The sequence below is a fragment of the Macrobrachium nipponense genome, chromosome 27, assembly GCF_015104395.2.
Source record: "Macrobrachium nipponense isolate FS-2020 chromosome 27, ASM1510439v2, whole genome shotgun sequence".
NCBI classification, from domain to species: Eukaryota; Metazoa; Arthropoda; class Malacostraca; order Decapoda; family Palaemonidae; genus Macrobrachium; species Macrobrachium nipponense.
In genome coordinates, this window is record NC_087216.1 from 69,299,594 (window position 1) to 69,312,093 (window position 12,500).

The following is a 12,500-nucleotide window of genomic DNA, read 5'->3' on the forward strand; positions in this document are numbered from 1 at the left end:
TCTATTGCTACTGCAGTCGCAGATAAAATTACATTGAAGTCATCAAAAGAAAGACATAATGAATTTTCATGTGATTTGGAATGAAATCAAACCTAAATTATTATTATTATTATTATTATTATTATTATTATTATTATTATTATTATTATTATTATTATTATTATTATTATTATTATTATTATTATTATTATTATTATTATTATTATTATTATTATTATTATTTTGTTAAAGATGATGGCAGCATTAGTGGAATTGATTTTATATATGGTCTTTTCAATTCTTCTTATTATTCTCTTCTCATCAGGGCTGATATTTTGCTAATAGCTGGCCGATGTTCATATCTTGGTTAAAGAAATGTTTTCTAAAAATACTAATTTATTAGTATTTTTAGAAAACATTTCTTTAACCAAGATATGAACATCGGCCAGCTATTAGCAAATATCAGCCCTGATGAGAAGAGAATAATAAGAAGAATTGAAAAGACCATATATAAAATCAATTCCACTGATGCTGCCATCATCTTTAACAAAACATGTTTGAGAGAGGGTCTCCTACCTTCATATTATTATTATTATTATTATTATTATTATTATTATTATTATTATTATTATTATTATTATTATTATTATTATTATTGAGCAGATGATGAACCATGTTCGGTGGTCATTCGAAAGAAGTAGCAGAAGGTCAAGGGAAAGAGAGAGAGAGAGAGAGAGAGAGAGAGAGAGAGAGAGAGAGAGAGAGAGAGAGAGAGAGAGATCAGCTACTAGAAAAGCAGATAAATGAGCGTATTAATAAATAAATAAATAAAAATGTAAGAAAAAATGCTGACCACGGAACCTTCCGCTGAGCAGCATATAATGTTTCAGTTTCTCCTCCATCGTTGTGAAATACTGCAAATGGGGAGACGTCATCTTTTTGGGTCCCTTTTTTATTATGGTCTGGGACCTTTGCCAGTTCATAGGTCGGTTGCTTACTCCGTAGAATTCATGTAATTCACATAGAGTGCAATGTGGAAAATAAAGACAGTTTAAATCACAACCAATAAAAGAAATGTACGCATAAATATTTTTAAGAAATTTAGAGTAGAAAATTAATGAGTGCTTAAATAATTGACTGAAATTTTATTATGAATTAAAAAAATTATTATAAACAATATTTTATCTTATGATTAAAAAATAATGATATTACAATTGAACACTAAATCAGTATGAATAATTATAGTCTACACATTGTATTATATATATACATGTATACATATGTATATTATTGAATGTGAACATATTGTAGAGAACTATAAAAATGCTTGGCTATGTACTGTACACGTTTAATTCGTTAGGCATTTTCCAAACAAGGAATTTCGTCATGCAGCATGTAACACATTTTTTATAATTAAACTACAGCAAAAAGAGCAGACCAGAAAATCTGTCAAAAGAAAAATGGATATCGGACACAACACAAGCTGACAAAATAATCATCATATTGCGTGTCCATGAATTATTGAGAGTTAATTACAATACATGTCTGGTATATGGCCTGTTAGAGTTCTCTCTCTCTCTCTCTCTCTCTCTCTCTCTCTCTCTCTCTTCGTCCTCTCCTCGTCTCTTCTTCCTCCCTTCCTCTCTCCTCTCTCTCTCTCGTAGATAAAGCCAACGAAATGTATGAAAAGGCAAATCCGGGTGAACCTCATTGGTTCCAGAGCAAACAGCAATAAGTGAAATCCATAAAGAGGTGGTTTCAATATAATGAGTTGCGATTTCGTGGACGTCCTCAATAATTTCGTGTTAAAATGAATTTGTTTCAGTTTTTTCGGGCTTGTTTTTACCTTCAAATTATAGATTAATGTCAAGGAAATGGAAAGGGCGTTTATGTATTCATGAAGACTGCGGCTAATTTGAATTTTGTCTTAACAACAAAGCGAATTAAACTAAACTGAATGATCTGTCTATCGTAATAAAGACATCATACACACTAATATATTATATATATATATATATATATATATATATATTATATATATATATATATATATAAAATATGAGAAGACATCAACACACACACTTATAGAATCTGTGTAGATATGTCTATTTACAATTTATGAACGTATAAAAGATATATACATTACATTTATGTATATATATTCATATATAAATAAATGCACATTCATATATATGCATATATATACACACACACATACACACACACTAGACATGCACAAAACCTTGAAAAGTTGCAAGTCTTAGCAAAAGCAAATAGAGCACATATTCTCTTGGGTACGAAGTTGTGAAGGGTTTCCGATAAAATCATTATCTTGACCTTGAAATAACATCATAGAGAAAATGATAGAGAATATAGTTATTGATAGTTTCTTCAATATTAAAGTACCATTTGCTAACGTTACTTTGAAGTGCAGGGAATTCGATCACAAAAATATTATTGACCTATATCGAACTATAGGTAATGTGCAGACACAAGATTCGGTGCTTAAGAGAACATATCTATCCTTGACGTTAGTCATAGAAAAAAATGCTAATAATGTAAATATTTATGAGTGGCTTGAAACTCATTGTAATGGAGGTTATGTGATGCATGACAACAATATTTTACGGAGAGGGTTGCATGATTTTGACGGGTTTAGAATAATAATAATAATAATAATAATAGGTCTTGTTGAATGTTATTGCTTCTTCGGCGTCATTAATCTTGTAGAGGTTTTTCTTTGTCTTTCCTATAGCGGCTTTCATATTATTTTAATTTTTCTTGAGTTTTCATTTTTCTCTTCCGAAATGCTCAGTCATTGATAACATAATTAGCTGCCTTTCATTTAAATGTATTTTTAAAAGCAATTTTTATGTCTATTACATCTGTTCTTTTGTTCGTGTCATATTTTCCTTTTCCTTTTATTCCCTTCCACGTTTTTCCGATCTTTCCTGCCTCTTTGCAGCCTCTTGCAGTTTGACATGACGATGAAGATGGTTGTTGTTGTTATTATTATTATTATTGTTGTTGTTGTTGTTGTTGTTGTTGTTGTTATTCTGAGAGCTCTCAATATGCTACGTTCTCCATTAAAATGAATGGTTCAATCAATTTTTCAGGACTGGCGACAAGAAAGGATATTATTATTATTATTATTATTATTATTATTATTATTATTATTATTATTATTATTATTATTATTATTATTATTCTAACGCCATCACAATTACATTATATTCCCCGTGAAATATTGTTTTGAAGCATCGCATAACCTCCATTGAAACGAGAGTTTGAAGTCATTCATCATAAATCAGGATATATCGTTCGATTTAAGCAAATATTAGTTTTTGACTGAATTCTCTGCACTTTCAAGTAACATTGGCAAATGGTGTTCCGTTTTAAAGACAGAATTAATAACTTTACTCCTTGTCATTTTCAGTATGAAGATATTTCAAGGTTGAAGTAGTAGTGATTTCATTGGGAAACCTTTGCAGTTTCGTGCCTAAGGAAATATTGTGTTCAAATTGTTCTCTCTCTCTCTCTCTCTCTCTCTCTCTCTCTCTCTCTCTCTCTCTCTCTCTCGACGCTAATAGGGGAACACAGAAGATGACTGAATCTACCTACATAATTCGCGGCTCCGGTCAACAGAAGTTTCATGTGTAATGGAATTTAATGATTAGCTCAGAGAGAGAGAGAGAGAGAGAGAGAGAGAGAGAGAGAGAGAGAGAGAGAGAGAGAGAGAGAGAGAGAATGCTGAATACAGTTAAGGCTCTGGAAGGCAAATATAAATAATGCAAATTCTAACTTTGTAAGTCGATAAGTAGAGATAAAAACATTAGGTATGAGCAATACATATGTAATTATGGTACAGTCTCTTCTGCGTCTGCAGTAAGATCTTCCAAGTCATTCGTGAACATGCCCTCGAGATCACTTGGAAAATGAATAGGAAGCCTCTGGATGTTAGATCATCTATCATCTGGCTCTGTAGTTCTCTCCCAGAGAGAGTATATGGCAGAGAATCCAATAGTGGATGCAGAATCCAAGAGTGACATCCACTCTGGTGTCAATTCTCTCACAAGTCGTCAGTCGATGCAGCGTCATCGGGAGTCTCACCCGGAATTCTGGAATGTCTTTAGCTCAATACAGACGCTTTAGCTTTGTTAGATACACTTCCTATCTGGGTAGATGATATATCAACTTTGTCCTTTGCGCAAAAGAGCCGTTTTATTATTTTGAGCTGGTTGAAAATAATGAACTAATGATAATAATATGAAGAGTAAATACAGTGTGACCCCTATCATAATTCTATATGTAAAAGTGAAATATAGAAAACTCTCTCAAAGAAATGTAGCCTTATTTTGTCAGACTTATTTTACCAAGAATTGCAATCCAAGGTATTTCCTGCAACAATATATGATGTAATACTCATGAAAATAACGACTTATAACGTAATCCTGTGTCACGTAGCTTATATTTATAATATCATCTAATGAGGCATATGTCATTACTAGGTGGTCACCTATCCTAGCACTGACCAGGAGCAATCTTTCGTTGAACTTGGCTCATCGCATGAACATCGTAATACCGACAAAAGTAATTTCTTCGACTAATGGCAGTAACAAATACAATAACTAATAATTGAAATTACTATAATTTCCGCTGCTACTTCACTTGACGTTTCAATAACAAAGGTAAAAGGTCAATGAAGCTCAAACTGGAAGATTTCCCAAAGGAGTCGACACCGTCCATTGTATTAGTGCGTCCTCCTGAAAGAGTCCGAATAAAGACGCATTGCGTCGCCCGATGAATCTTTGGCTTTGGAAAGAGCGACGCTGTTTAAAGAGATTCGTTTATTGGTACTCTGACAGGAAGCAGCCAAGTTCAACTTTCCACTTTTGTGCCTCTCGGTTCCGTTGTGCTCTGGGTTGCTGTTCTCCGACGGCAGACTCGGTTGAAAGGGCGTCAACTTGTCCTCTCTCTCTCTCTCTCTCGTTTTGCGTTTTGTGCCGAGTTATTCTCCGATAGCAGATAAGGTTAAAAAGAGCGTACGAGTATATCTGCTCTCTCTCTCTCCTCACGGGTCTCTATCATTGCTGAAAAATTTCAGACATTTTTGTATTTCAGAATATGGATCAGAAAATGAAAAATATCTTATGTGCCTTTAAATATCCAAAAATTAACTGACTCGTTTCTCTTGTCCGAAAGTATTAATAACTCCCCCCACCTCCCACCCCCGCAAACGAAAAAGAAATCTCATTGCCCTACACTCGCTACCACATCTTAGTCGCTGATTTACAGCTGAGCATATACATCAAGTGTTCACCTTTTAATCCAGGGTCCGCTGTTTAAATCCGCATATATTGCAATATTACTTCGCACAAAGTATCCGGTATTGATGTAAAAACATATTTTGCGCCACTTCGATTGATGATGTCGCCTTGAGGAGGAGCCTCCGTGGAGGCAGTTTTGCTCAAAACCTGAAAACAAAAACGACTGAGTATTTAGTGTTTGCTTGGCGGCGAGAAGCTGGAATACGAGAGAGAGAGAGAGAGAGAGAGAGAGGGAGCTCTCTTTATGTTCGTCTTTGTTTTTATTTTTAATATCCGAAAACATTCCTCCAATATGGCTTCAAAGAGTTTCTGGCCTACTTCTTCCTCGACTCAGATCTCTGAAGCTCTGAGACGCTTTGGGTTTTCTTTGGGTTTCCTTTGAGTTCCAATTTCAGTTTCCCTTTGGGTTTTCTTTGGGTTCCTCTTTGGGGATACTTCGTGGTACAGACAGACAGACAGACAGACGGACAGACAGACAGACAGACAGACAGACAGACAGACAGACAGACAGACAGACAGATAGACAGGGGGAATTTTTTTTTTTTAATAACTACCATTCATTAAACAGACAAGTATATTTTTCATATATTCCTCCTAAGGTCAGATATTATATAACCTCGTATCTCATCCAAAAACTAAATTTTCTCTATTTTTTCTAATATTATTGAGTCTGGATCGGGATCATTTTTATTACCATCTAAAGGCCGCACTGCCCTCAGAGACAGGCTTAGGATAAGCTTTTATATAAGGTATATAACATATTTTTTTTATTTTGTTCAAAATTACTCTCAATATCGCGCAAAGATTTCTTCCGAGTAAATTGTGGCATCATCAACAACAGCTCTCTTATTCCCTCGTATTAATCTCGGTGAAAGTCATGGCTACATTTATTCACCTTCGATATTATTAACCTGATATTTTCCTTGACATCTGCTCCCAATCTCCCCTACGGTCATGTTTCCTGACAGCTTCAGTGATCCCATCGAAGCAATCCTCTTTCAATCCCATTATCAGCATCACACGAGGCAACACCAGCAGTGCTTATGGCGTCGAGAAGTAATAGATTGATTGATAATAAATTAGGATATTAATTGATGTATTGATATATTAATATATTATTAACTTACAAAAAAATCGATAATTTTAGTATTTTTTGTTCAGATAATCTTTCCATTATTATTATTATTATTATTATTATTATTATTATTATTATTATTATTATTATTATTATTATTATTATTATTATTATTATTATTATTATTATTATTATTATTAATTGTATTGTATTTTCTGCTACATTCAGCCAATTCAGGAACAGCTAATTGGATTGGATCCCAGAACGCTCAGTTGAGGTAAAAAAAAATATATTTTATTTGACTTTTGGTAGGGAAAATTCGATTGTTAAAGGAAGCTTTTCTCTCTCTCTCTCTCTCTCTCTCTCTCCTCTCTCTCTCTCTCTCTCTCTCTCTCTCTCTCTGAAAAAACGCTTGTTCTTAAATCATGAGCTGTAAAGGCGATGTCTGAGGCGATCATGTCCTTCTTAATTTTGTTGATCCGATGATAATAATAATAATAACAATAATAATAATAATAATAATAACAATAATAATAATAATAATAATAATACTAATAATAATAATAATAATGTAACAGAAATAAAATGTGACGAATGAAGAACCTATAGTAGATTCACATCAACCGTGCGCCTGATGTCTGGGCCAGTCCCTTACGACGCTCCTGATTGGCTGTTGATAAGCCAGTCACAGGGCCCAATCAGGAGCGTCGTAAGGGACTGGCCATAGACATCAGATACACGGTTGATGTGAATCTACTATAGTGGTTATACCGCTTTGGTGGTCGCAATCACAATCTAATAAAAAAAAAAAACAAAAAAAAAAAAGAAGGGGGGCGGGGCCAGGGTACTGGAATCTTTGTCCCTATAATAATTTTGCTGACATCCCAGATGGAGAATACAGAACGAATTACTTGTTGGGACGTGGGTGTGAATGGATGTGTATTAATGTGTGTGTGTGTGTGATGGTGTGTATTAATGTGTGTATGTTTTCTTTTCATTGTTAAAGGCAATAGTGACAGTATATATAAACCACAGCGACTGGCAAGTCTTTCGGTTAGTTTCCCATGGGCGTTGGTGATTGTCAAAATAAACTGCAGAGTCTGCTAAAAGTATTTCAATTAGCTCATGAGAGAATTAAGAATTGAGTGGCAGAAGCCACTGTGTTAGGAATCTTTCTCTTGATTTTGTTCAGTATATCCTTTGCTCTTGACCAGGAATTTCCTCAAACTATCCGTGCGTGAATGTGTCCTCTGTTGGGGTCAAGAGTATCTGCTTATATCTCTTGATCTGGGCTTGTTTGGAGTTTTCTCAATCTGAGTCTGTCTGCCTGTGGTCTAAATATAGTCAGTCCTTTCAAACTCTTAGTCTTGGAAAAAGATTTTAAACAGATTGAAACCTCGGATAAAATTCCACTTGTCAGAAACTATCGCATGAAATATATTCGTTTCTGTCGGATTCCTGCACTACAGAATAAATATATTTTATGTTTCCAAACATCAAGAATTATTTGAAGTCTCTCCCTTACACTGATCCGTCCTTCTTCTCACCCTTTTATTCTTCTTCTTCTTCTTCTTTCCCCTTAGAAGAAATCTGAAGAGAAGTCTGTTGTCTGAATGGGAAGGATTTTCCGGACATTACCTAAAATAAGAAAACAGAGGAGTTATCATGTGCTTCCCTTTCCAGTCTCCTTTATCCGGATTTTTATTTATCCTTTTGTATCCTTTGTTTTGGCTCTCTAGTTTCAGGGTTTTCTTGCAATATCTTTCTTTCAGCTGCTCTAACTTTAACCCTTTTATTTATTTACTTTTGCCGGATCAAAAAATAGCGTTCTTTTTTTGCTTTTTGGTTACTCTCTTGTTTAGTAAAATAAAGAAGAATATCTTATAATTTGTTTACACAGTCTACATTTACTTTACAATAGAGTATATATTCCTCTATTTCTTTTATTTATCAAAGTCTTTTCATTTTTTTAGTCCTAACATTAAATTCGTAATTTAAATACTTCCATTTCCCGTCATGATTCAGCTTCTTCAAAAGAGGTGACCTTCTGATGCCAAATGTTAACTGGGATGATTATGATGATGCTGATAATGATCAAGTATAATGAAAGTTATTAAGGAGGGGCGGACAATTTTATTGTCTTTATTACTACTGTTATCATCATTATTGGTATGAGAGATGTACTGCCCATTTACTTTGTGTGTGTGTGTGTGTGTGTTTGTGTATGTGTGTGATTTCGAGTTACGTGACGACGTTTCAATAAGTATAGATTATTTAAAAGAGCACATCTTGTTGCCTCCCCGTAGATCAATTCCGTGAGAGACAGAATAAAAGATTTGACGATTCGTCGCCATGCCATTTTCTATTTAATAGGATCAGGATTTTCCGGCTTTTGTGATAGAAAACATGAATGTCCTCCCTTTACCTCTAATTAGTGATCTTATTATCATTACGGTTATTATGATTTACTATATATATATATATATATATATATATATATATGTATATATATATATATAGTATATATATATATATATATATATATATATATATATTAGTTCAAAATATAATAAGCATAATTGATCCAACTTTAGAAAAACAATAAAACCAACACTTGAAGATCGAGACAAAAAGCAAAGCCAAACAGAAGAGAAAAAGAAGAGAGAGATGAAAAAATGATTTCGGTTTCGGAAAACTCAGGCAATGAGGAGGAGGAAGTTCTTTGAAGTTGTATTGGGAGGAAGTTTTCAAGACCTTCTGCATACAATGGAAGTTAAGACTCTCTCTCTCTCTCTCTCTCTCTCTCTCTGTCAGGAAACTATGCTCACTTGTTCGAATTTATTTTAGCATTTTATGTCTTCTCTCTCTCTCTCTCTCTCTCTCTCTCTCTCTCTCTCTCTCTCTCTGCATCTCCTTTATATTTCATTTTATTCCGTTACTCGGTTTCTTTTGTATTTTACCCTTGTGAATGATTTTTTTAGATAGTTATTTTTAATGCAAATAGATTTATAACTTTAAGAATAGTTTAATATTGTCTTTTTTCATCGTCTCTCTTTATTCGAAGAGCTTCAGGCACAAAACGTCCTTGATTCGTGACATTCAAAGCTTCTGCGAGCAATAAACAGTCTTTCACTGAGCAACAGATTAAAATCCAGCGCTGTTTGATCTGCACAGACAACGTCTGACATTAAAAACAATCAGCAGAGCTCAGATCCTTTTCAGTTGCAGGAATCAACAGCAGCAGCTTCTTCAGCCATTTCATGCAAATCGAGAACTGCAGGATCTCCACTCATGGCGAACTCACCTCCCGGTTCATCAAGGCCCAACTAACAAAACCCCCCCCCCCCCCCCCCCCCCTCTCTTTTCTCTCTCTCTCTCTCTCTCTCTCTCTCTCTCTCTCTCTCTCTGAAATCAATTCGTCCCCAGTTTGACGAAATGGCGTAACCTATTTTTTTCCCCATTCCGAGAGATTGGGCTTCTAATTGTTTTTATATTATTCAGTTTCTAATTAACTCGTAATTTTAGCCCTGTAGAGGTGTAGTGCCGTCAGTGCACCTCACGTGGTGCACCGTAGGAACGACTTCAGGTTCTTTGCAGTGTCCATTCGGCCCCTAGCTGCAACATCTTTCATTCCTTTACTGTACCTCTGTTCATATTCATCCATCTTACTTTCCACCCTCTCTAACAGTTGATCATAGTGTAGCTGTTAGGTTTCCTCCTGTTACACCTTTCAAACCTTCTTACTGTCCATTTCCCTTCCAGTGCTGTATGACCTCATAGGTCCAAGCAATTGGCCTTTGACCCAAATTCTATAAACCAAATATCTTTTGAGGACTTCAGTTTGAAAATGTGACAGCACAGTTAGCTGAAGTTTTGATCTGTTGCAGTTTAAATAAAAATATAAATACAACAATAAAATAAAAAATAAAATAAGTTACGCCAGTTCGTCAACGCATAGACGAATTATGTTGGCATGCATGTGATGTTGTGACGCCAGTTTCAAGAGCCAAAGGTCAATCAATCATGCACCTGAAAAGAGGGTAAACGACCGAGCTTGGGAGGATTTGCCTCGTCGAGGTCGTCTTGATTGGATGGTGTTCATTTTGGCGGTGCATTGGACTCCCACATCGAGCTCTCTCTCTCTCTCTCTCTCTCCACACTAGTAAGGAGGCGCAACAGGTGACTGACATTAAGTGCAAAATTCACCGCGCCGCACAGAGAGAGAGAGAGAGAGAGAGAGAGAGAGAGAGAGAGAGAGAGAGAGAGGATCCAATACACTTGTTTTTAAGATTGCGTCAGTGGACCGTCTTAGCAGAAATTTTTTTTTGTAACTGACACACACACAGTTATATAATGTTTTATGTATATATGTCCATATAAACACATATTTATGATAATTAGATAGATTGGTAATGAATACTATATATATAATATTTTAGCTAATAGTATTATCAATCATTATGACCCATTGATTTATGGCTACTAAATCTGGCGTCAGATAATCTACGTTATTGAAGTTACCCGCCGTCCTGGTTCCGAAAGGATTTTTCTAGACGAAGTCTTTTATAAATTTTGTTTATATATATATATAATATATATATATATATATATATATATATATATATATATATATATACATATATATATATATATATATATATATATACATACATATATACATATATATATCTATATATATATATATATATATATATATATATATATATTATATATATATATATATATATGTGTGTGTGTGTGTGTGTACATACATATATATATATAATATATATATATATATATATTATATAATAATATATATATATATATATATTATATATATCATATACACACATGGAAATATATACATATATCCTACTGGTCAAAGTTAACTAATGCTGCTTGGTACTCTAACGAGAGGGCCAATAATACTACAAGAAATTTCCGGCAACCTTGAGGATTTTCGTGTGGTGACCTCATACAGCTCTTATTTCTTGATGTTAGACTAAGCCAGCGTCCTGGAGGAGCTCTTCAATCCAGAGGGCCTAAGTTTGGTGGGTTTTGTGTTCTCGTTTCATGCTCAGATAACAATCAGCATTTGTCATTTTTCGAAAGTAATTGAATTGCTTGTTTATTTTGCAGCTATTTTTAGCTCGGGATTTGCGTTAATCACAGTCATAAAACTTTTTTTAATCCTATTATTATTATTATTATTATTATATTATTATTATTATTATTATTATTATTATTATTATTATTTTATTATTATTATTATTATTATTATTATTATTATTATTATTATTATACAATGTTTCAACTCGCCTTATGTTAATACACGACGAATTGATAATTTTATCGGGATATCTTAATTGCTGCATAATCTGTATAGGATTCAGTTATCAATAAGTAATCTCACTCTCTCTCTCTCTCTCTTCTCTCGCTCGTCTCTCTCTCTCTCTATCTCTCTCTTTATATATAATCATTAGGCATAACACTTATTTTCTTTTTACATTTTACATTTTCAAGGATTTAATACCGTGTAGAGATTTTACCAGCTTCATGGATTATTCCCTTTATCTTTGCAAAGTCAGTGAAGTATAATATAATAAAAAAGAACAGCACCATTCTATTGCATACATCAGTGCATATATTGTTTGCGGGAATAAATTAACACTTAATTCCTTAATACTTCATGTAATACAGTTACACCTCAAACCTAAGCTAAAAGAATATCTTGAATCTTAACCTTCCACAATATTTCAGTTCTACCTTTGCCGAAGTACCCGTAGGGGGTTAGTGCAGTCAGTGCACCTCATTTGGTGCAAATGTAGGCATTCCTTAAGGTTCTTTACAGCGTCAATTCGGCCCCTAGCTGCAACTTTCATTCCTTTTACTGTACCTCCGTTTATATTTTCCTTTCTTCCATCTTACTTTCCACCCTCTCCTAACAGTTGTTTCATAGTGCAACTGCTTTGAGGTTTTCCTCCTGTTACACCTTTCAAACCTTTTACTGTCAATTTCCGTTTCAAATCTATATAAAATCTAAACCTTTGTCGAAGTTAGTTGGTAAAATAGATTCCACCTCTAATTCATTCGCAGTTTCTGAGGTCAGAGGACAA